This window comes from Oryctolagus cuniculus, chromosome 12 (genome assembly GCF_964237555.1).
Source record: "Oryctolagus cuniculus chromosome 12, mOryCun1.1, whole genome shotgun sequence".
Classification (NCBI taxonomy): Eukaryota; Metazoa; Chordata; class Mammalia; order Lagomorpha; family Leporidae; genus Oryctolagus; species Oryctolagus cuniculus.
In genome coordinates this window covers 5,438,439-5,464,042 of record NC_091443.1, presented here as the reverse complement: position 1 = coordinate 5,464,042, position 25,604 = coordinate 5,438,439, and the positions used below count along the sequence as shown (strand labels likewise).

The window sequence follows — 25,604 nt, the reverse complement described above, 5'->3', positions numbered from 1 at the left end:
TGATATTAGAAACATTCAGAGTGCAAAATATAAGTTGCCCTAAAAGCACAAGCAACATTTTATTCTAAGGGCAGAAAAGAGGGATACAACTAGAAGTAAAAAGAATACCATAATTCATCCCACAACTAAATTTCCCTTTAGTATGGCATTAGCAGGGAAGTAGATCTAACACTTTTGGAGGTATCTAACAGTATTTTGTTGGAGTTATAAAGTGTGTCAAAAATATGCTATGATCAATGTGTCAGGTCCGTCAGTTGGAGCGTACAAACTGATAAGTAAGAAGAGTAGATGTAAACATCAATGATATGTATATGTAACTAAGAGGAAAGAATGGTCCTAGATGGAGAAATGGGGAGAGAGATCTTCACTGGATAGGGTAGTAGAAGGCCCTGGGAAGTGAATGGTCTTCTTTTGGATCAAGGAGTTGACTTATATGATGCAGTTGAATTACAAAGAAAGCAATACCTCAACTCTCAGAATGGCAGTGGTAGTAGCCTACACCAGTTTCCCTCCAGCTGTGGGAGAGTAGAGTGTGCTCTTGGCAAAGAGCGAATTACCCACCAGGATCATGGACTAAGCCAATGGCAAGCACAGAAGCTCAATAGAATCCTAATATCAAAGGAGTAAAAGCAAAACTTCCTCATGTCCATTGTGTGCCTTTGGAGAGGCAGTGCATGGCACTCACTGGGATGGAGGGTTTAGTTTCCCTGTGAGTTTGTCTCTGATGCTCAGGGTGAAGTCATATCCATGCATAAAGTTGTGAAATGAGACCATGTCATCTTCCATGATGTCATCTCCAGAAGTGAGCTCCTGGGTCAGGGGTTGTCATTTGGGATGTAAATCTTGTTTCCTTTCCATTTGGGCTGTTATGGGTCTCAGCATTCACCATATTTTGTTGAGGAAATGCTTATTTGTGGGGCACGAGCCTCCATATTTGAAAATAATTTGAAAAATGACCTAAATGAAAGATCTCTGTGAGTGAGATCCCGGAGGAAAGAACGGGCTACTGCCATCAAAGAAGGAGGTACCTTTCTCTAAAGGGAGGAGAGAACTTCCAGTTTGACTATGGCCTTGTCTAAACAAGATCCGAGTTTGTGAACTCAAGAGGCTTTCGTAGCCTTGGCAGCTCATGACAAGCGCTTAGGGTGATTACTGACGTCATAAACAAGAGTGTCAATTGTTAAATCAACAACAGGAGTCACTGTGCACTTACTCCCCATGTAGGATCTCTGTCCTTAATGTGTTGTACAATGTGAATTAATGATATAACTAGTACTCAAACAGTACTTTATACTTTGTATTTCTGAGTGGGTGCAAACTGTTGAAATCTTTACTTAGTATATACTAAATTGATCTTCTGTGTATAAAGATAATTGGAAATGAATCGTGATGTCAATGGGATGGGAGAGGAGTGGGAGATGAGATGGTTGCTGGTGGGAGGGAGGTTATGGGGGGGGAAAAGCTGCTATAATCCAAAAGCTGTACTTTGGGAATCTATATTTACTAAATAAAAGTTAAAAAAAAGAAGGGGGGGGGAGAAAATAGTGCAAGTGCCCACACGATTAACATAAGAGAGTTGGAAGAATGATGTGCAGCTGCACTTGTTAGGGTCTGTGTTTCTTACTTTTGTGTGTATGTAAATTCAGATTTAAATTGTTCCATATCACATGAGTAGCTCTCTGCACCTGGAGAGTATGTGTCCTTGATCTGGCTTGCTCCCTTATGAAATTCCTGCAAGATCATATATTTGTAAAGGCAAGTGAAGGCTTGGGCCAACAGAGTCTCATTTATAGATTTATCTATCAGACAGGGATTTGAAAAGGAATCTCTGAGAAGACCATAGTGTTTCTCCATGAAACCAGGTATCTAGGTCCTATAATGAACATTAAAGTTCTCCAGCATTTTGTCATTTGAAAAATGAACTACTAGTCAGTTATTGACAGTGATGTTCATAACTCCATAGAAATAAGGAGGTTCTGGGGAGGGTCTTCCATTATAGCTTTAGTGGATATCAAGAAAGAGATTTTGACTTACATATTAGGTACTTGTGAGGCAAGAGATTTCCAGAATTTTTAACTCTAGGGGAACAACTATTAGGAATGTTTAATAGTTTATAATAAAAGTGCATTCAGATAGAGCAATGCTTTAAGTTTGGCTGAGTGTATGAACTTTTGGTCCTATCCTCTATAGGGATAGGACATTATAGAAAAGGGGTTGAAAGTAGCAATATTCCACAGAACTCCATACATATGATGATTTTTAATATCACTTGCATAGCCTATCAACTCCCACCAGTGTCCCTTCAGTTAGTTCCAAGTACTGCTCAGACAACCAAGGGCTTGTTAAGAAGGGTGACCTCTTCTAGCACCATGGCATCTGAATGTGGTCTAAACAGGAGAAATCATCAGCTCTTTCAGAATGCAGGTGGTACATACCAGAAAGCCCAGATTTGGCCCCAATATGTCATAAGGAGGCCTCAGTAGCCTTACTGAGTTTATGGGGTATATAGAAAGGTTTTTAGGCTCCTCACAGCAAAATAAACAACTCATAAACAAAAGAGCCAAAGAGTTGGGAAAAAACACTTGAAAGAAGGTATACATATGACAAATAAACACACAAAAGATCTACAGTGAAATACCACTATGTACTCAATTCAAATGTCTAAAATCTGGTGTTATGGAAGCAGACCATATGAAATGTTGATGAAGACATAGAGGAACAGGAACTCTCATATATTCTTGGTGGGAATATAATAGGAACATTCGCTTTGCAAAGTAATTTAACACTCACTCAAAAAAATAAAAATAAAAAAAAAACCCTGACCCAACAGATGCTCCCACTGTCCCATCTGAAGAGTTTGACCTGAGAGAAATACACATATATGTTTATAAAAGACTTGTATACAAATGCTTAGGGCAGCCCTATTTGTAAAGGCCCAAACTCCCCAAAACCCAGAAGCCCACCACTATAGAATTGCATTACAAATATTTCATATATATCCATAAAATGGATTAGTACTCAGCAATTTAAAAGAATGAATTCTCAATGTGTGCAACTATATATATAAATCTCAAAGCAATTGTGCTGAGTGAAGTGATCCAGAGAAAAGGGAGTGCACATTGAATGAGTTTATTTATATAAATGCCTGGAAGATCAAATTAACTTCTAGTGACAGAATGCAAATCAGTTACTGGTTGAGGGTGGGGGATGGGCATGGAGTGGCAAAAGGAGAAGGAGGAAACTCAAACCTTAGGGGATGATAGTTTCCTTTATTAACTTGATAGTGGTGGTGGTTTTGTGGATGGAGAGATAGATAGATAGATAGATAGATAGATAGATAGATAGATGCCAGAATGTATCAAACTGTGTATCGTAAACCTCAATGGAGCAGTTTTTAGAATGACCATATAATGACTGTGTTTGTGGAATTATGGAATCCAAAACCTGATAATTCCCTAAGCTAGGAAAAACAAGTGAAGAGAGACTATCAACCGAGTATTTTAAAAAAGTCAGGAAGGAAATGTATCGCATGGACAGACAGATGATAGATAGATAGTTGACAGGTAGATAGATGCTAGATAGATAGATAAATAGATAAAGGGGCTGTAGAATGGTAAAACATGAGCTGTCCCCCTTCTCATCTATTTAGCTGTCAGAATAAACTTCTTAATCCAGAAAAGGGACTTACTTTTACAGCCAAAACCGAAATGGGGAGTGTCAATGGCCCTGCCTGAGGCTGTGAGACTCCAGGGAAGTCCGATTCTGAGCCCCTCAGTTGTTGTCCTGTCTCCAACATGACTGGAAAGGGCTGGGAAGGGCTAAGAGGGAATCCCTGTCTCCCACCCCTTGTGCTCCAAGCTTTGTCCCTCTCAGAAGACACTTAACAGAACACTTGTATTTCTCATTTAACCCCTGTGCAGACTTAAGCATGGCTACCTAGGATGGCAGCACAAATTTGTTGAAAGTTCAGAATGTTCTCAGGATATGATACAGCAACTCTGCAGGGAGATTTCAGTTCATCTGTGGCACATCTGCTGCTCTAACGAGATAAACAACAGCACCGAACTACTCATCATATGATTTACAGGAACAAAGCACTTTACAGACCTATTAGGAAGCCGATGTTTAATGCTTAATGCTTCTGCAGGCTGGGCTTTGGGTCCCATGGTTTACCATTCTGACCAGGCTCTAAGGAAAAGAACAAGGCCTTTAGTTTGGGAAAGAAGTGAAAAGGAACAGTTACAAAATCTCATAATAGAAAATAGTGTTTCTCTTATCTTATTAAACCCCTAAAACTTCTATCACTGAATATCATTCTTAACTTTGAAAAGCAAGACTAAAGTAATTAACCTGTGTTTCTTTGTTGGTCAAAGATTAAATTCAAGAGCAGAGAGAAAACCATCAAAACTTTTAAACTGTAATGCTGAAGCCTCCCTAGGAAAAGAAAGGACAAGTATGCATTAATTGCTGTTAGTTGATTTGTTGGTATGTTTGAAAAGTATAGGTTGACTATGAGAAAGACTGCTGAGGGCTTGGATTTTATTTTATTTTATTTTATTTTATTTTTTTATTTATTTTTGCTTATTCTCTTCCCCTTTCTATCCTTAGGATCCTATTGAATGGCTAAACTAGTAAAGTGGTAGCCTAATAAGGATTTCTGCAATTTCTCTGTGCAATTCAGTCTTGGGAGCGTATTTTTTTTTTAACCAGCAGGATATCACTTAACATAACCAAGAAACTGCAAATGTCACCAATTTTACACTGACATTCTGAGTTTTATGACCATGTCATGTTATAGGTCACAGTAGTATAGGCATTTGGCTTGGCCATTTAGACAGTCATGTCCCATACTGCATTCAGCTCTCAGCTTCAGTTTCCAATTCTAGCTTTCTGCCAGTGCAGACTCTGGGAGGTAGCAGATGATAGTTCAAGTAGTTAGTTCCCTGCCACCCATATGGAAGACCTGGATTGAGTTTCTGGCTCCTTCTGGCTCCAGGCATTGTAGACATTTAGTGAGTGAGCCAGTGGATGGGAGCTCGTTCTCTCTCCATTTAGAAATTTTTTAAAAGTTTTAAAAAAATAAAAGAGAATTTCTGTACATATACAGTGAGAAGAAAGTTAGGAGATGCTTAACATTCTGAAAGTGTGCAGCAGTGGTGGGAAGGAGATATTTTTTCATGTAAGATACTTGCTCAATTAAAATTTATTTTATTTTATTTTATTTATTTTTTTATTTGACAGGTAGAGTTATATATAGAGAGAGACAGAGAGAAAGGTCTTCCTTCCATTGGTTCACTCCCCAAATGGCTGCTATGGCTGATGCTGCGCTGCTCCGAAGCCAGGAACCAGGTGCCTCCTCCTGGTCTCCCACGTGGGTGCAGGAGCCCAAGAACTTGGGCCATCCTCCACTGCCCTCCTGGGCCACAGCAGAGAGCTAGACTGGAAGAGGAGCAGCCGGGACTAGAGCCTGGCGCCCATATGGGATGCCAGTGCCGCAGGTGGAGGATTAACCGAGTGAGCCATGGCGCCGGCCCCAATTAAAATTTTGATGACTAAGTATTTCTACAAGTAATTAAGACAACGGGTCCTTTAGTCTTATCAGTGATTTCAAAAGATACATTATTCACTTCAGATTGTTAGCAGCATGAGACATTTTCTCAGAGACTCTGGTACTTCCCATGAAGGTACATTAAAATCTATACACATATACACACACACACACACACACACCCCTCATATATCTTTGACTCCATTCTAGTGGGGAAAATAAAGGAGCTTCCATTGTCTGTGATGTTATAAACATATTAATTAACTTGTACCATTAGTTTAGTGTCTAAGTTTAAAAAAAAGCACTTGCTTAAAAATTACTAAACTAACATGGCGAGCTCTTCAATTTAGGATCTCATTTAATTCTCAACATAACCTTGTATGGTAAGTACAATTATTGTGCACTTTTAACAGTTAAATCTGAAGCATTAACAGAATGAGTAAATTTACCAGGGTTATAAAGTGAACTGATGCTGGAATTATGGCATGAATTCTGTTATTATGATTTTAATAGACTGTCTACTTAGTCAATATCCTGTGATAATCTCTCCACACTTGTTTTCTGAGATTTGAGGAAAACTTACATATGGATTTTGTATACCATTATGATTTTATGGAAAATGTCCTTTATATCAATAATAATAATCAAAAATGACTCAAGAATTTTCAAACATGGATCTGTTTTTCTTAAAGTCCAGTAATTTTTCCTATTTTCAACTCCATGTAAACAATGTTATGAATTCTTATTTGTGGTAGTGTTATCATCACCATCAAGATTTTATTTGGAACTTTTAAATTTATTCCTGATAATCACTGTAGCAGGAACTTAGCTATGTTGCTTTGTTTCAGCTTAGACTTTAAGTTGCTATAGAACTTTAAATAGAACATTTAATTAAAACACCAATGAATCAATGGAACTACTTAAAATATATCATTGCATGGGGTGACTACTAATAAAGATGTGGTTATAATACAATGCAGAAGACTTCTTATTGTCTCCAAGTCTTTCCTGTGCCTCTACACAAGGGTGTCCTGTCAGTGGCAGAATGCGACCAATGAGCAGCACAATGTGTGTGGTTCAGCAGCTCCTACAACTGCTGACTTACAGGAAGAATACTTATCACTGTGCATTGTCAATGAAGAACTCAAACGCATGGAGCACCACTGCATTTCAATGAAAGATTTAGTCAGGCAAGAAGAAAATCCTCTAACCAAAAATAGCGACATGTGGGCTAGTGTTCGAGCCACTAGTAATTGCTTAATGGGACCAAGAATCCCAGCAAAAAGCCCACAAGATATTCTTACTATTAGCATAAACCCAACTCAAAGCTTTGGTTTGCTTGCTTGGGTATTATGTGCACTTATGAGATTAGATTAATAATAGTCCAAACAGGTTCTGTTATGGCAAGTATGATCTTAATGTTTCATGACTTTAACCATATTATTTCAGCAAGACTCAGGTCTTAAATGAACCTCATTATTACAATCTAAGTGACTTTGAATAAATTCAATCCTGCAACAAAAAAATACCTGAGTTGCCCCTTCCATTTCCTCCAATTGCCTGGGTCCAATGACACTACTCATCCTCAGAACTTTCAAGGGTCTTGTATTCCCTCTTCCTGAAAAGTCCTCAGCTCTCAGCAGTCATTCCTCAGTACTATTAAGCTGTGCTCATGTCCACTCTTTTCTGTCCTGGTCTACAGCTTCGGCCTTCTTTAAACTCAGCCATTTTACTCCTGATGGAATCTAGAAGCCTGAGGTTAGATAACCAAGATGCTAGGCCTTGAGCTTCCAGTTTCTTCAATCACATGATCGTATTTCCTTTCCTCTGCTGATGAAAAATCTTTGGAGACTCAATGATGTCTTACATCACATAGTAATTCATCAACTTCTCTGAATAATCACCTCTGTTATTATATGCTTTCTTAACTTCTCTTCCCCTTCTCATTTATCCATATATGTCAAGATCATGTTAGAAACTTACACAGGCCTGAAACTCGAGATTCTCTAGGGCTCTTTGTTTCACTTACAACGCTTTAGGAACAATCTCGCCAATCACTGAGCCCCACCTGGTGCCTGACAACCTGACAACCTGCTACTGTCTTTTCATACCTCCATTGCTTACTTTCAGCCTGGGCAGCTGTGTATCTACATCACGGTAGTCTTTTCTGGAATGGACTTCAGGTTCTTTCCCTTCTCCTATTTGTATACTGTTGTGATTCCAAACTTCCACAGACAAAAATAATGTGCTAGGGCCTTCAGGTTTAACAGCACATCCTCAACTCATTTTGATGATGCAGGTTTTCCCCTGGCAGTGTGTATCCAAGACCCTCAGTGTCCCTGGTGACACAGTCATCTTTGTGAAGCCACGGGGTTGTGAATGGACCATTACAGGGTCCAGCAAGTACATTCTCTCTTCCAAAGCTGCCACGCAGCCACCTCCATCTCTGCATTTCCCTCCTCAGAGCTAGTGCAGCCTCACATAAGGCTGGATGCAAGGCCTCATGTGAGTCAGGTGTCTGCAAAGGGAAGATGATATAAAGCATCTGGGAATGTGAAACACATAATATTCAAACTAATTGTCCAGCATCCACTAGCTGTGCAGTTGCATTATATTACATCACTGAATCATGTGTGTTAGGCTTTCAAAGATGGTTCACTGCCATGAGGAAATGTTCATGGTCAAATGCTTTCCAGTGATGGAATTGAAGTCGTCCTCTGAGGCCTGAGCCTTGATCATGTGTCAATTCTTCACCTTCACTCCCTTTTAAAATGTTCCCTGAAAATGCAAGACAGCACTGCTCAACCCAGGGCATTTTTAGACTTGTCTGTATTTTTCTAAATTTGTTACATGAGAACTAAATTTGGTTTTTAATCACAAAGTAGTATTCAGAAAGCTAAATGTTATTCAAGTCCAAACATGATTAGGCATCTTATTTATATCTTGTCACAGCAGTCTTCCAAGTGCACTTAAAAGACCCTTGATCTCACCCTGTTATGATCTTTTGTACATGTCATTGGAATATGCCCCCCTCACTAAAGTATGGGTTCCTGGGGGAAAAACATGCTTGTGTTTTACCATTGTCCTGGGCACAGGAAGACTTCAAAGAACACCCAAGGAGCTAAGTTATCTCAGGCCATCCAGGTAGGAAAGGCAAGGATTTCTCCATTTTCCTGCTATGACTCAAAAACCATATAGGTGGCAAGAAAAAAAGCTGTTAACTAGAAAGAGCAGTTTTGAGAGTTTCTAGTGAAAAATGCAAAGGAGAAAACAGTCAAATAAGGCAAAAGTCCCTGTAAGTTTAACACTCTCATTAACGATGTTGATCTTAATTTATAATGTGAAAGAATGCATATGCATACTTGAAAAACTCAGCACATGCACACAAAACAGCAGAGGCCTCTCTCCTGTCAACAACACTCACCAGGTCCTCAGAGTGACTGGCAAAGCTAACTTCTTACTCATTATTCCAGAAATCATAACCACTCTCCAAAGTATGAGAGGATAAAATGTGCATATTTATATGTAATATGTGTTTGTATTTATACCGATAGTGAAAATAAAATATATATGAAATGCAAATGTGTACTTATGTGCATATCCAATGCAAAATACCATGTGTACATCAGAAAAAAGCAATAGTATTGTATACATCATGGGACATTTGATTTTATTCACTTGGCATATTCAGGGATCATTCTCCTCAGTACAGCTTATCATAATTGAACACTCCCCAATTGACAGATATTTTGATTGTTGGCAAAATTACTCATATTTTTAAATATTATGTTTGTGAAAATTCATGCATATATAAATTATATGTGGAAATATTTTTATATGCATGGTATGTATGTGTGTGTGTGACTTCCAGAACTCACCACACAGCACTTTTGTGGAGCCTAGAAAGGAACCAGCAAATTGACCTACATAACGTTTGCAGGAAGGAGTTAGTCTCCACCAACTATAGCTCTGGAAAGAGACTGTCCTTGCATTTCTCTAACCAAAGAGAGGAAAAATGGTAACCTGTTCTTACTTTGATTTGAAATTTTTTAAACTGGGTAAAACTGAGAAACTAGATATATTTCTTGGCCATACATATGCATTTCTTTATAGGTGGCTAGTTTTCCATCTTACAGGATCCATTGAGTCAATAGGAATTTTAAAAAGATGTGTGTCAAATGATAAATTATTTTTTCTTTTTTTACTTTCTTTTACTTTTAGTTATTAGTATATAGAGTACAGATTTTATGAATTGCATACAAATGATTCCAAGAACACAATGATACTTTCCTCCCTTAAGTTGGCTTTATCTTCAGCAGACTATAAATTGTAATACATGTCAACTGTTGTTATTGTTGTTATAAGAATATGATTAGTCAAAGGTATTTAGCTTTCTCTTCAATTGTGTGAATTTTGTGTTTATTAGGAAGATCTACCTGTTCAAAATTTACCTATGCTTTCTTCTAAATTGTTTGTTTATTGATTAATGCATCTACATGTTCTTATATCTGCTTTGCATATAATTAGTCAGGCTTCTCCACAAATATCCCACAACACATTCCATTTTTTTTTAATTTTTTTTATTTGAAAGGCAGAGTACAGAAAGAGCAGAAAGAGATAGAGAAAATAAAACCTTCCATCTGCTTGTTCACTTCCAAAATTGCTACAATGGTTGGGGCTAGGCCCAGGAGAGGCCAGGAGCTTCATTCTGGTCCCCTATGTGGGTGGCAGGGACAAAAGCACGTGTAACACCTTCCACTGCTTTCCCAGGAGCAGGGAGTTGGATTGGAAGTAGAGCAGTAGGAACATTAATCCATATTGGTGTTGCAGGTGGTGACTTACTACCTTATGGTACAATGCCAGCCCCAACACACTTCATTTGTCTTCTCCTAAGAGCTGCAGAATGAGGAAGGGGTTGGTTGTTCACAGCCTGAGGTTTGAGGATGGGACTTGCATTCAGCCTTGTTGGCTAGACCTGGCGTATGCTTTCTTCTCCTATTCATGGTCCAGTGTCATGGTTGGATTCTCAGGGACGTGTCTTACCCTAGCAGGAGGGGCTCCAGCGTCTTATTTTCATCTGAGATAACACAGATTAATCACTTTTCTCTTCATTTTTCACTCCTCATTAGCCTCAGAAGCAAAAGACTTGGAGTCTCCTGTCGTAGTGCTGAGGGCTGGAAGGAACACACATGGGTTGCCCAAATTCCATCAGCCACATCCTTACCTCAGCAGATGATAAAGTTCTGCAGCCCCACCCCCAGCTCCAGCAGATGGTCAGTGGCTTGGGGCATTTTGCAGCCATGTTTCCTTAGTGACGTGGGTTTTGGAAGCTTCTGGCCACCATCCTGTTCCACAGTTTGAGGGCTGCTCATGTAATTTTGTCATTGCTTGTTTGTTTTCATTATTCTCATGTAGCCATGTTGGGAGGGGGGGAATGGAAAGCATTTGAGATCTGGCTTTACTCCTCTATCTTAAATAACAGGAAGTTCAAACTATTGTAATCATTTTAAAATCATCCACTGCCATGGGAAAATGGCTAAAATAAATAACCCACAGCAATCACTTCTGTAAAGAAAGTTGTGTCTCTTGAGAAAAGATATTAAAATGCGGGGAAAATTTCAAAAGGAAATTTTAATCAACATTATTAATTGATCCATACTAAGATAGAAGTGCCCTTCCTTATTTAAGTCTTCTTCGGAAGCAACAAGTCATATGAAATTTTTCAAAAAGTAATTAAACTTGAAAGGATATGACATTAAACTTTTGGCTTCTGCTTCCTATCACCATAGAATCTGGCATAAAAAAAAAAAAAACATGAAAAAGAAGAAAAAGTTATGACCTAGAATACTAACATAACAACAGAATACTTGGATATTTTTCTCATGGCAATTCAATAGTCATTATGTGGGTACCAAACACCAAACACATTTACCACTAAAACTAAAATTAATGATTCTGAGAACAATTTTGAACATTGCTTTACTTAAGAGTTTCAGATACAGATTTTGAGTATATATGAACAAGCATTAAGCAAATGTCAAAAAACTGTGCCACTCTCAGACTGGGTGGACAAAATTGAATTTGTAAACCTTAACATTTTCATAACAGAATGCATGTCAAATAATCAGCATTGGGATTCTATTTTTTCCTCATTTCTCAAAATTCTTGATTTCTCTTCACATTTAGAAAAATCTCATTTTCACAGAGTGGATGTATTTTTTTTCACCAGATCTCTGACTCTGAGTTGAACATTTAGGCTATGACTGTATATACAAGCTTCATGTCTTCACTCATACGCGGCCTATAGAAGATTCCCTCCAGGATAAAGTATCTTCTGTGACTTTAAAGATGAAAGACTCCTACCAGAGGGATGAAGTTTGCCTCAAGCTTTCAAAATGTGATATCCAAGTTCATTACTTGTGCTCCATTCCATTCAACTGGAGTCAAATCCATGGAGCAGAATCACCACCCGAGACCTCATCTGCCATTTAGAAAATGACTTCCCAAACCACAGAGGTCTAATTTGTAGCACACCTCTCCATACATGGGTTTATTTTTCTCCCCGCAGAGTCCAAACTGGTGATAACCAGGGCAATATCTTGTATATCTCGTCCAACACTGATATTTCTGCTGTCAGAAACACTGCCTCTCCCCACGAAGAAAGTACCCAATCATTTCTTTTTCCCTTAACCTCTCACATAAGGCCTTAAAACTACAGCCCTGGGTTCCCCAGAAGCTACCAGATTGTGCAATGTACTATCACAGAATGTCATACTCGAGCCCTGCTATAGTCACATCCAATAAGTAATCTGGCATAAAGAAAAGTTAACTGAATTAGTGGCCAATTGGGACACCTTGTGACCTACTCTTTAGGAACCAAGTCCTCTGAACTTCTCCATTCTGCTTTGCCTTCATACTTTAATAGGGACTGAATCCCCATTAACAATTGAGCGGCGACAATAAGTGCCATCAGGAAAAGGAAATTCAATTTTCGTGGGGGATGACAGCCTTACCTTTTCGCGCTTAATTGGCCGTATTGTCTCCAAAAGTTAATTGGTTACTTAGTCCAGGTAGTTAGTAAAATGTTTAGCTGCGTCAAAAAGCTCAGGCTCCCATTGTTAATGGGGCATGAAATGGAATGTTTGATACTGCAAATAAAATCAGTGATATTCAAGGATGTTATGGTAGGTAATGCGTTGAAACTGCCATTTAATGGGTCCTGGAAGATTAGGGTAGTGTCAGCCGGAACCGCCCGGTCTCTTTTCTGACATTGTTAGTTGCCTCTTCATTTACTTAACGGCTGTCTGCACTGATTACATAGGCATAAAACTCCCTACAAAAAAACAACAGAGACACGCTCTATTAGCAGTCCAATTAGAACTATTTGCATATTACAGTTCATTTCTGCTTAAGTGAATCCCTAATACAACTTTAGGAAAAAATTCTATTGTGTCATTTGAAAGAAAGAGAAAAGAAAAGCCTTAAAGGTGATCTCGTTCTCTTATTCCCCCCCGCCCCCACTCTCTCTCCCTCTCTCTCTCATCAAATATTATCTACTTTGGGTAGGAAAAGAGAAAATGAAAACTTCAAACTTGAGGCAATTTTTAGAGATTTGTGCAAAGCAAGACAGTCTTGTGCTACTTCAGCCCTTATGCAGAAAGCAGTGTGTAGTGTCACACTGTCACACCTCATTTAGGGGTATGTGCACTTTCGAGAGATGTCTATAGATTGTATTGGATCAGCTTTGCTCAGAATTTTCAAGTCAAGCGGTTAACAGCAGTAACAGTGTCCCTGGGGGGTCAGAGCCCTCTACGTGGTGTCCCCCACCTTGACAATCACAGAGAACTGAACATGGGGTTTGAGTGTGTGCTTCTGCCCTGAAGCCTCTGACAATGCACATCTGGGAGGTGTTCAGCTGCACATCATATTACCACGTGGGGAACCAATTCCTTTCCACTCAGGTGACAGTCATGATTGGGAGTAAGATGACACAAGAATAGACACGTCACTTTACCAGATGTTTCTCTGGTTTTCCAAATCTCAGTCCTTCAAAACAAACATCATTTGATGGCTTCTCGCACTTAAGAAGGCACGAGGCAGGTTTTATGGATGCTGTTATTACTATTAGTGATGATAATCTGGAGGGGTTTCACTGGGGCTGGGAAGGAGAACTTCACTAGGCCAGGTCCCTATAAATATGATCAGGTTAAAAGCAGCCTGCTTTCCAAGCCGGTGTTTCAAGAATGGGTGGACTGTTTTAAGGTAGTGAGTGGAGTGTGCCAGGAGTGTTTCCAATGTACTCTGCAGGCAGTCACAGTGTTCTCAAATCTCTCAGATCAACTCATGGTCGATGAGGAGAACGTGGGAATAATTCTTAAGTGGCGAGGGAGACCATCTACCCAGAAGGAGAAATGATCCACCTTGCCTGCATCTCCATAAAGTCTGCTGCTGGGACTAGGGGCCCTGGGTGTGATGGAGAAGTCTAGCTGCTGGGCTGCTTCCGAAGCCTCAAGCCACTCATTTCTCACATCAGTCAAGACTGATGATTTCAATGACGACTTTTTCACCTAATGCCGGACACTTTAAGGGGCATAATAAAATAACACTTTCAAATAAATAAATGCAGAGAGCACAGAACTGGACACAACACCCCCCCCCCCCAAGCATCTGAGTCAACAGCAGACACGTGAGGAGCCGGTGAGAGAAAGGACATTTTCCCTTGGGGGTTGTGACGGCGAGCCTCCTGGGGCTGACATGCCTGCTTGGGACCAGCCCTGGCTCCTGTCTGCAGTTTACACCTATGCTCCTGAAACTTCCAGGCCCAGGACTGATGACAACCCTCCCTTCTGAAAAGTGACGGTCCTCTCGTCACGAGTAGCTTCTAAGAAAGTTATGGATGGTGTGAACTGCAGCCCTTAAATTGGTCCTCAGACTAACTCCAGGAGAGCCCAGGCACGCCTACCCCTGATGGCCACGAGCCTACCCTGACACTGGCAGAGATTTACCCAAGCTTGGACCACCCAACTGGCTTTTCCCTGCAGCCTTAAGTGCACAGATTGGTCCACCCACCTCCCACAATTATCTCAACTTGTCCATCAGTGCAGGAGTTCAGGTGGTGACTGTGGCAAATAAAGGAGTTGGAAAAGAGATTACGAAAAGTGATGGCAAAAATGTTCAAGACTCATGAGCAATTCCTAACTGGCACTCTTTATTTCCTGTGTGTAACCTATTGTCTCAGGTGTAACCTACATAGTTATAAGGAAAAGTGTAGAGGAGAGACAGCAACAACAGTAACAGTCACACAACGCAAAGCAATGGAAACAAACCAAACAGAAGAGCGTATCAGAGGGGAAGGTAAAATCCTCGATCTGTCATTTTCAATTCTCTTCACCACATGAGCAGAGACCCAGTGTGAAATGTGTTGGCTCTGCCTGCCAGCAGTATTGTTTTGCTGCCCCGTTGGGTCCTCTGTGCCCTGTCTCCTGCCTTTATCCAGCACTCATTAACACCACCGCCAGATGAGAGCCGTCGGAGGCAGAGGCTGACACATCGGCCCATTGCCTTGGCGCAGTGGTCCTGCCAGGGGTGGCAAGACAGTGCCAGGGACAGGGAGCAAAATGGCTTCGAGACACGCACTTTTGCCCCTGAAAGCAGTCTTTGCACCCCGCCAGGAAAACAGCTCTCTGGAAAAGCACTGGCTGCTAGTAAAATGGACTAAATCAGTAAACAGTGATTAAGGCTCTGGCTTCGCTGACTGTTGTCACCACCATAGACAACAAGCTTCGTCTCCCTCCACACATGTACACATGCACGCGCGCACACACACACACAAACAGAAATACTCGGTGCAGCCAAAGTTGAGATCACTCTTGATCTGAATGAAGAGTTAGGGAGAGAGGAGGACCTTTATTCCTTGAAAGTGAAATGCTTTGTCTACCTGGAAAATAAAATGAATACTTCAGGATATTCATTTCCTTCAGTTTGTCGATGTTCAATGAGAACTGCCCTTCTAAATAAAACATCAAAAAATGGATTTAAGCAGCAGTATGTTCAATTCAACATGCACTGCATATTTGATTCAGTGATGTGCTTGACATAATCTAAATCCCTCGAATAGGTGGGATAGATCAGAGGAAGTGTAACAAGCCTAAATGTGCAGTTTAGTTGAAACATGTCACTTCGTTAAATTGTGTCCTTAATTCAGAAGAATAAGTCCACACGCACAAGTGCACATAGGCATCCATTCTTCTATTTTCCTGGAGATACAGAGATCAACACGCACACCCATGTATGATTTCTTACTTTACAATACTTTTTATAACACTACAACACGAATAATCAAAAATGTAGGCATGTTTGTACATGGAATGTATTCATTGTGTCTGTGCTTTGAACCAAATGCAGAAGGTAGGCTGGAACTCTAGAATACGGGAGCATAATTCAAAAAGTCTCTGACAAATTGAAGAAATGGTGAGAAATAAGCAGAATGATGCCTTCTGAATATAGGGTCACAGAACAGAGAAATAAGTGAACTCCACAAATATGGAATATAGGGATTAGAGCAGCTGAAGAACAGACCAAGAATTAGAAACATGGACTTCTGTCACCTATTGGTCTCATAAAGAGTAACTACAACCCAGAAGGCCCAGAGAGGGGACTGTGTCCAGCCATAGATCACCCAACTTCACCAACAGTGAGATGATTCAGGGTTACTTATGAAGATTCAAGGAAGAAAATCATTTTAATTAAAAGGGAAAAAAGCCCTCAATGACAATATATTCACCCAGGTAGATAGCCCTCAAAGGAAATTGCCAAATATTTATATAGATTCTTTCCCAAATATCTTTAGCAGTAGCTTATAAAAAATAGCTCAAGTTATTTTTGGAAGAACTGTAAAATGAAAGGTGTACAGCATCTTCATTTGTGGCCCATACAGCTATGCTGAGCATTGGTCATGCATGGAATTGAACACTGGGAATACAGAAGGAGGAAGAGGAAATACTCAAGGGCTGGGGAACAAGACCCAAGGCAAGGACGAGGAGAAAAAGAAGAGTTCCAGTGCCTTGATGGTTGTACAGCCAACCCTATCGGGGCCATGTAGACAGTAGAGACATAAATTAATGAAAGACACTTTATTATACAGTCAACCCTATCAGGGGCCATGTAGACAGTAGAGACATAAATTAATGAAAGACACTTTATTATTCTTATTTGGTCCAGAATCGCAAGTGTAATGTAAAAAGAGTAGGAGTAATAATGATTACAGTAAATGGTATTCGCAGAAATGTTAAACATTCTGTTGACCATCAGCAATATTAGAAACCTCCAGTTTGCTCATGGGGAAACCAAATGCTAGAAAGGTGTTTAACTCATCAAACCACCATCTCTAAGCACTTGACTAGCATTGAATTGCTTTCTTGTTAACAACAAATATATAAAGGGAATTCTGTAAATGTAGACAAATCACTAAACCAGTGTAAGCTTTATTCTCAGTCTAAATTGTTAGCAACCAAGATCACTGAGGATTTGTGAGGTTGTGATCCAGTTTGTGCTTGATGACAGTCATCATTCTGAGCCTTTGTATGACTATGTATGTATAATACTGGCCTCTTAGTTTGCAGGGTTCAGTAAAAAATAAAATGTGGGACTTGGAAGTAGATTGTGATGCTCCTTATCCAATGGTTAGACACTCAGCGTCTGGGCTTGTACGTGTCAGTTTGCCCTCTGAACGCACCCAATGCTGCCAGAGCAGAGCAGAGCAAGGATGATCTATTCACTGCCCTGAATTAAGACACCATGGACCAGGCACTTATCCCAAACCTGTATTACCTGGCTGTGTACAAGGACTTGCTCTGGCCACATGCCCATGAAGCTTGGCCATGTATGTGTGTGATGGAGCAGTAATGTTTCTAGGGAGTTGCAAAATTTTCATATTTACATAAAATAAACATTGTCGAAGTGTCCCAATTAAATGCTAACAATTTTCTTTCTTATGAGGCTGTGAACTATTTCAACAACACTTTGCATACAAGCCAGTTTATAATCTCATTACTAAAAGTCGTTGCTTTCCCTTACATAAGTAAGAGTATTTTACAAAAATAAATTACATCAATTCTGATTTCTAATCTGACTTCCCCCTAAAAACTCCTGTACTTGTAGGAAGTGGCATCGTTGTTACTCTCTGTATTAATAGACAAACCCACCACATAACCAACATTAGGGAAATCATATCCCATTACATGTTTGGGAAATGATAAAAATAATAAAATTATCATAATATGATAAATTAATGGAATATGATAGCCTCAAACACCTCTTTACTCCCATTTGACATCACTTTTACCGTGGATAATCACTGATGTACCTCATTCTTTATTTTTTGAAAATTGAGGAATCATTTTGCTCTGAGAAGTCCCTTTGGAGATCTAGAATGCCATCATAAGTTGAGAGAAAATTATGCAAATATCTTTCCAGGAATTCCATTTGCAACTGAACAAGATCCAGTTAATCCTATAAGTGGTCAATGGAATTCAATTACAGACAACTATTTTTATTTATTTAAGAAGCAGAAAAAGACACACACACAGAGATAGAGATAGAGAAAGAGAGAGAGAGGAGAAGGAGAAGGAGGAGAAGGAGAAGGAGAAGGAGAAGAAGAAGAAAGAGAGAGAGAGAGAGAGAGAGAGAGAGAGAGAGAGAGAGATCTCCTGATTCACTCCCCAAAGGTCCACAAGAGCCAAATCCAGGAGCTGGGGATTCAATCCAGATCTCCCACAGGAGCAGCAGAGACTCAGGTCCTTGAGCCATCACCACTGTTTCCCAGGGTCTGCATTAGCAGAAAGCTGGAATCAGGAGCTAGGGCCAGAGCCCCATGGTGCCTCAGTCGTTGTCTTAACTGCTAGGGCAAGTTGGGGGCAAGTCTTGCTTTCTTGAAACCTCCTTCTCTCTCTTTTCCACTGAGCAAAATAACCAGAGGTAGAGCAAAGTGTTGCTTTCCATGCTACCGTATATTCTGTATGGTTCCTCCATGCAAGGGTTCTTGGTATACAGATGACCTTTACTACCAACACCCCACGCATTTGGTACAGACATTTGGAGATGTTGTGGTTCCCCGACTGCTGCTACTCTGGTGTCATTGATAAGACATTTACTGGGCTTTCTAAACTGTCTCCCCCAAATATCAAACTTCAGACAAGAAAACTGTGATTATCTCTGCTCCAAACTACTTTTATTCTTAAAATCAATCTTACTTAGTGGTCAAGTTGATGGCCCTTGATCAAAAAATTAACCTTATTTGAACTCCTCGTTTGCATTAAGCAGTCACTTTGGTCAATACCTGTTAACTATTAATTTTACTAATGTGCTAGCTTACTTACTCTAAGTGGGAAGGACATGGAAACAGAAATTATTCAAGTTCTAATTCTTCTCTGCCAACAATGTGTTTAGAGAAGTGGTTTGATCTTCCGAAGCCTCAGATAGCAATGAATGAGATAGCCTATGTGGCCATGTCTTGTATATACTTTGTAGAGAAACTGATCTGCAAATTCTCTTAATACTTATTAACACCTATGTAATGAAATGTCATCTTTTTTATATAATCAAGGTGTTAAGGACATGAAGAATGTATTTTTTTTTTTGCCAATTTAAGGCACAAAATGCAATTCAGAAAAGAAGGCCAAGTGAGACATCTCAGTTTAAGCTGCAGACAACTGAGATGAAATCCAAAGATTCTGTAATCTTGGAAATGACAGAAAGTAAATAAAAATGAAAAAAGGGAGGCACGCATTGTGGCACAGCCAGTGCTTGGGATGTCCCCCTCCCCTATCAGGGTGCCAGGTTCACATCTCATCTCTGTTTCCCATCAATGTCTTGATGATGTGCACCCTGGGAAGCAGCAGATGATGACTCAAGGACCTGGGGCGGTGCTATCCACACGGGATACCTGAATTAGGTTTCTGAGTCTTGGCTTTGGCTTGGTCTAGCTCTGGCTGCTTTAGGCATTTGGAGAGTGAACCAGAGAAGAGAGCTATCTAGTCATTCTTCCTTCCTTCCTTCCTTCCTTCCTTCCTTCCTTCCTTCCTTCCTTCCTTCCTTCCTTCCTTCCTTCTTTCCTTCTTTCCTTCTTTCCTTCTTTCCTTCCCTCCTTCCTTCCCTCTCTCTCCCTCTATCTTCCTTTCCCTATCTCTCTTTCACTCTCTGTCTTTTAAATAATTAACATGCCTTTTATGAAGAAAAAGAGTTTGCCTTCTTAAACTTTTGACTTACTTTAAAAAAAATGGAAATGCAAAAGAAAAATTGACTTCCCTTCCCATTTGTCCAAGACCAGTGTCATTCACCTTCCTAAATTATCTCACTACACAGATGAACATTTGGGACAGTGTTGTCCTGTGATGTGCAAAGTTGGTGCCAGTTTGTACACAATATGAATCAACTTCAAGGCAGAAAAGTAACCATAAATCTTTTTATTTCCTTTATACACCTCTGTAGATAAGAAACTGCAATTCCTAGGACAAAGAGTTTGTGAAATATAATTCTGCTGATGTGGTTGTGGCCCCTAATCAGAACAGCAGCCAGAAACCGAAGCAGATAGGCTAAGAGTGAAATGCAAATCAAATACATGAATATATCCTCATGCATTCACATACTATTTTCATCATTGATTAACCAGCCATATGACCTTTTCAGTAAGAGAAATAATTGGCAGTTTTAACAAACGAAAAATTGATCCCATTACTCAGGATAGAATTTTCCACCTTTTTCAAAAGAGATGCTTATTAAAGAGGCCAGTTCCTTTTTTTCCTGTCAGGGTCATGCATATGTAAGTAACCATGGCTATTATGTGCCATCTCTGAGAATGGACGGGTGAGCCATAAACACAAACATTCGCACACAGCCAGGTCTCTGGCACTCCTGTTCGCCAATTACAGTAATGCTGATGACATATCTCGTTTAATGCACATGGCATTAAAGTAGTCCCCCCTTTTCTAGGAAAATCTAATTACACCAAACCCAAGCACTCAATCAAACCTGTTATTCTGTGGCTAAACAGCCTGGCGTTAATGCAATTTGAGGAGATCCAGGCCGTGACTGGAAACGTCATGTATTAACAATATCTAATGGGGGCTCCCGTAGGTAAATGAATATGCTAACAAGCAAGATCACTGCTAAATCTAATATCTTTAAGCTGTTTAATTCCAAACAGTCCCTTAATAAATCAATTGACCGGGAGAGCTGATGCCCCTATCAATTATTCAAGAGGGCAAATAAATATTTCAGATGATTTGATAGGAAGGCTAGTGCTGGTCTTATAGAAAGCTTTGCATCTCATTAGCCTCTTGCTAAAAGTTTTATAATGAGCAGAACACAGGTGGCATCCCCACTGCAGAAATGGGAATGGAGGAAGTAAGTGATTGGCGATCAAGACTTTCTCCATTTCTGCATTATTCCATTATCCATACTTTTCTTTTGTAATGTGAAAATTGGAGTCAAGTCCCCTGAAGAATTATCATTCTCTGCAATCACAAAGGAAATTAAAATGATCAAAAGTATGTCATATTGCAAGAGTCTTAATTGTAATTCCTATTGGAAATGCAATTATCAGGCACCAATATCATGGATATAATTTATGCAGTTCCACATCCAAATAGCCCTTCGCAAATATTTAATATTATCAATTCCATTTTCCAGAAGAAGAAACTGAGTTCCCCTAGTCATTAATAAAGTGCTGACTGGGTCACCTGTGTTTGAAGGCAGCTGCTTTTTTCTTCTTTAGAGACCATTATTCATATTGAAAGCATACATTCCTGTTTAACATGATATCTGTCTTATGAATAATCTACATTCAAGTTCTGATCCTTTGTACTAGAGAAAAAAAGAAACAAAAGAAAAAGGAATTCAAGTGAATGACATCGTTTTTCTTAACGGACATGACAATGTTTGTGTGTTTAAAATGGACTCATAGGAGAAAAATTTGAGAAAAGAACAAGGAATTAAACTAAGTTGCGACCCCTGCAATCCTGGCTAGGAGGAGCCCCAGGATCTTGTCTTTCTTTACGCTGTGCAGGTGAGGGCCCACTTGTTGTTGGAAATGTTTGAGAACTGCTGGTGTCTGACATACATTTCCACATTGTCTGTGAAAGCAAAGTATTGGTCTGTTTTCTCTCAAACTCTAGACTCTCTTAGATCACAACTCTCAAATCTTGCAGTTGCAGATAGTGAGACTAAAATGGAGTATCATCTCTTCATAGTATTTTGCCATTTATAAATGTAACACCCCTATTAAGTTACTGTAAGCATTACTGTTATAAGAAGTACTGTTAAAGAGAAAAAATATTATCTCAAAATAAAACTTAATTGTAAGAAAGTTGCTATATAAAAAGAATTGATGACTATTTTTCTAAATAAAACGATCCATATAAAATCATTGAATGAGAATTTTCTGGACAGGCAGTTATACTCTACAAAATACTCAATGAGCTATGAAAAAGACATCACAGCTATAGAAAATCATAATCTAAATGTTAAGTTTGTTCATTTTCAGCTTCATGAATCAATAGAATAAATCCTTTATATTATTCTGTAAGTAAAATCTGGTCATGTTTAAAATCAGATTCTGCAACTTCTCATCACAAATATCCCTTTTACAGTCAGTTCATTATTTTTTTCTATTCTAAATCCCACAGAAATCACGAACAATTTGAGCAAGTTAGCAGATGTAGCATACGAAGCAATGTCCTCATCTTGTCTTTCTTCAAATTCCTAGTAATTACAAAACATAATTTTAAATCATTAAGTTCACCTGAAAAAAGAAGGGAATTTCATATTGCATCAGAAATTAAAAACAATTCTCTTGAAGACAGAAGACACATAAAATTGGGATGAAGAAGACAACGGAAGGAAATCTGTCAGGATACAACTGTAGACTGTAAAAGTACCTCTTGGACTACTCCAAAGAGAGACAGAAGAAGAGGTACCAAATAGGGTTACACTTTGGATGCTACATCTGAAAAATTCAGGCAGGTAAGCCCTCCACAGCTCAAAGACCTTTCTGAAAGCCTCAAAAGACAGTTTGGTAGTACTCAGGGTGAAAAACTAACTGTTAGCGTTTTCTTCTCATCGGGCAAGTATGAAGCATGGCTTTACTATCACCAGAGAAAGATCTCTGTACTTGGATATATAAACTGGTCACAAAGCCAAAAAATTCACACCATTGGGAAAGGGCAAGAATGACACTTCTCTCCTTTAAAATACACTTGGGAAGTAGAGTTAACAGAGCAAAGAAAACAACATATGTAAAATGGTTACGTCTTTAAGCGAGATGTAAAAAAAATTCAATCCACTAAAAAAGGGCAATTAAAGATTTTTGAGGGGCCAGCTCTGTGGCGTAGCAGGTGGAGCTGCTGCCTGTGGTGTCGGCATCGTATAAGGCTCAGTTCAAGTCTCTGCTGTTCCACTTCCAATCTGGCTCTCTGCTATGCCTGGGAAAGCAGTGGAAGATGGCCCAAGTCCTAGGGCCCCTGCACCTGCCTGGAAGGCCTGGCGGAGGCTCCTGGCTCCTGTCTTTGGATAGGCGCAGCTCCGGCCATTGTGGCCAACTGGAGAGTGAACAATGAACTAGCAGATTGAAGACTTCTCTCTCTCTCTCTGTCAATCTGCCTCCGCCTCTCTGTAACTCTGTCTTTGAAAATAAATAAAGACATCTTTCAAAACAGAGATATTTCTGACATGGAATTTGTGACCATAAACATATTGATATTACTGATTAAAACAGTAATGAAAAATGGACTCCAGGAGATAGCACAGTAAACCAAGTTCAAGAACCCCTTTAGTGAGCTGAAAGGCTAACGTTGGCATAGGCTCCTGTCCGAATAATCAATCAGATAATCATTCCGCACTCTCTCACCCAAGACTAGTTTGAGACATGGGATATTCCAGAATAATGTTTGATGGCACCAGCTAGTCATCACCTCCTTCTCGAGGATGTCCAGGCTGTATTTCCCAATTAAAGTCAATCATCAGACCATGACTACCAGGGCAATAATCTTAACTTCCAGAGAAACATCCTATCTGAGTTGAGATTTAACATTATATTCCTGGCTTTCACAGAAAGATAATAGAAGAAATGTCCTTTTGAAGAATGTTCTGTACTTTCAGAAGATCAGAGTTGAAGACATTGCCCACTATATTACCTAATGTCCGTTAGATGAAGATTTATGTGACAGATTTTGGCTAGATATTTAGCACCAGAAAAAATAAATTGTTTTTTTCCCAGGAGATTTCTTTTTAGGATGACAGGAAATCTGTATTTCAATAGGTCTTTATTTTGCTTTGTTTGCCAAGAAGACTCAAAATTATTAATTAACTAAATGATTCCAGATAACTGCAGTTTAATTGTCTCTTATTATGTTTTAAATCCGATTTATTTTAAAAATTTAACTTTGAGCTTTTATAGAAGTAGGCAAAATAAGCTTAAAAATTGGTATTTTAAACTGCCTGATTTTTGTCAATGTATGAGGTGTATATAATAAGTAAATAATAAGCCACAAATTGGATATAGTGCCAAATTGGATATCCATTAGAATGGTTTCTAGATAAAATATTAGGGGGCCTAAAGCACACAGTAGATTTTTGTTGAGGATTTTGCATTCATAAGGGATATTGATCTATAGTTCCCCTTTTTGTTGTATCTTTTTTTGGTTTTCAAATTAGACTGATGCTGGCCTCATAACAGGAGTATGGAGGGATTCCCTCCCTTTCAATTATTTCGAATATTTTATGAGGAACTGGGATTAGTTCTTTAAAAGGTTAGAAGCAAGGCTGGTGCTGTGGCGCCTGTATGGGCCCCAATTCTAGTCCTGGCTGCTTCTCTTCTGATCCAGCTCTCTGCTATGGCCTGGGAAAGCAACAGAAGATGGCCCAGGTGCTTGGGCCCCTGCATCTGCTGGGGAGGCCTGGAAGGCACTCCAGGCACTGGCATTGGTGCAGCTTTGGACATTGCAGCCTTTTGGGGAGTGAACCAGCAGATGGAAGACCTTTCTTTTGTCTACCTTTCTCACCGTCTACAGCTCTACTTCTCAAATACATAATAAAATCTTTAAAAAAAATGTTGGTAGCCACCAGTAGTGAAGTCACCTGGGCTTTTCTTTTTTGGTAGAGACTTCATTACTGAATCATCTCCACCTTGGTTATTAGTCTATTTAGGTTTCCATGTCTTCATGCCTCAGTATTGTAAATTATATGTGTCCTGAAACCTATCTTTTTCTTCTAGATATCCAATTTGTTGGCATAGAGCTGTTTGTAGTAAGTCCTGATAATTCTTTCTATTTCTGTGGTTTCCATTATAACTTCTGATTTTAATGATTTGGTCTTTTCCCCAAGCCCTCATTTTTTGTAGATGGGTCAATGTTTTATCAATTTTGTTTATATTTCCCCAGCAACAGCTCTTCACCTCGCTGATCTTTTCTATGGTTTTCTTTTATTTCAATTTTGTTCATTTCTTCTCTAATTTTTATATTTATTTTGTCCTACTAATTTTGTTTTTTTTGTTAATGTTGTTATAGGTCCTAGAGGTGCATCATTACCTCATTTATTTGATGCCTTTCCAATGTCTTAATGTAGGCACTAATTACTATAAACTTTCCTCTTAACATTGCTTTTGCTGTGTCCTGTAAGTTTTCTTGTGTTGTTATTTTCATTCATTTCCAGTATTTTTTAAATTTTTTTTATTTATTTGAAAGTCAGAGTTACACAGAGAGAGGATAGTCAGAGAGAGAGGTCTTCCATCCAATGGTTCACTCCCCAGTCAGCTGCAATGGCCAGAGCTGCGCCGATCTGAAGCCAGGAGCCAGGAGCCTCCCCCGGGTCTCCCACGTGGATGCAGGAGCCCAAGGACTTGGGCCATCTTCTACTGCTATCCCAGGCCATAGCAGAGAGCTGGATAGGAAGTGGAGCAGCCAGGACTTGAACCAGGCACCCATATGGGATGCTGGTGCTTCAGGCCAGGGCATTAACCCACTGCACCACAGCGCCGGCCCCTCCAGGACATTTTTTATTTCCT

At 39.5% G+C, this 25,604-nt stretch overlaps 1 long non-coding RNA gene across 3 annotated transcripts in view; it reads right to left on the bottom strand.

Annotated features, from left to right (window-relative positions):
* Window positions 1-3,373: 3,373 nt before the first annotated feature.
* Window positions 3,374-25,604, bottom strand: part of LOC103352194 (uncharacterized) — an 80,353-nt gene continuing 58,122 nt past the window's right edge. The window contains exons 6-7 of one of the 3 annotated variants that reach the window (XR_007910633.2): window positions 21,286-21,409; window positions 20,248-21,060 (exon numbers count right to left, since the gene is read on the bottom strand). This is a non-coding gene — a long non-coding RNA (uncharacterized lncRNA). Of the gene's footprint in view, window positions 4,189-12,397; window positions 12,882-20,247; window positions 21,061-21,285; window positions 21,410-25,604 lie in introns of those variants that run through there. The other 2 variants (XR_007910638.2, XR_007910636.2) reach the window with 2 other exon arrangements.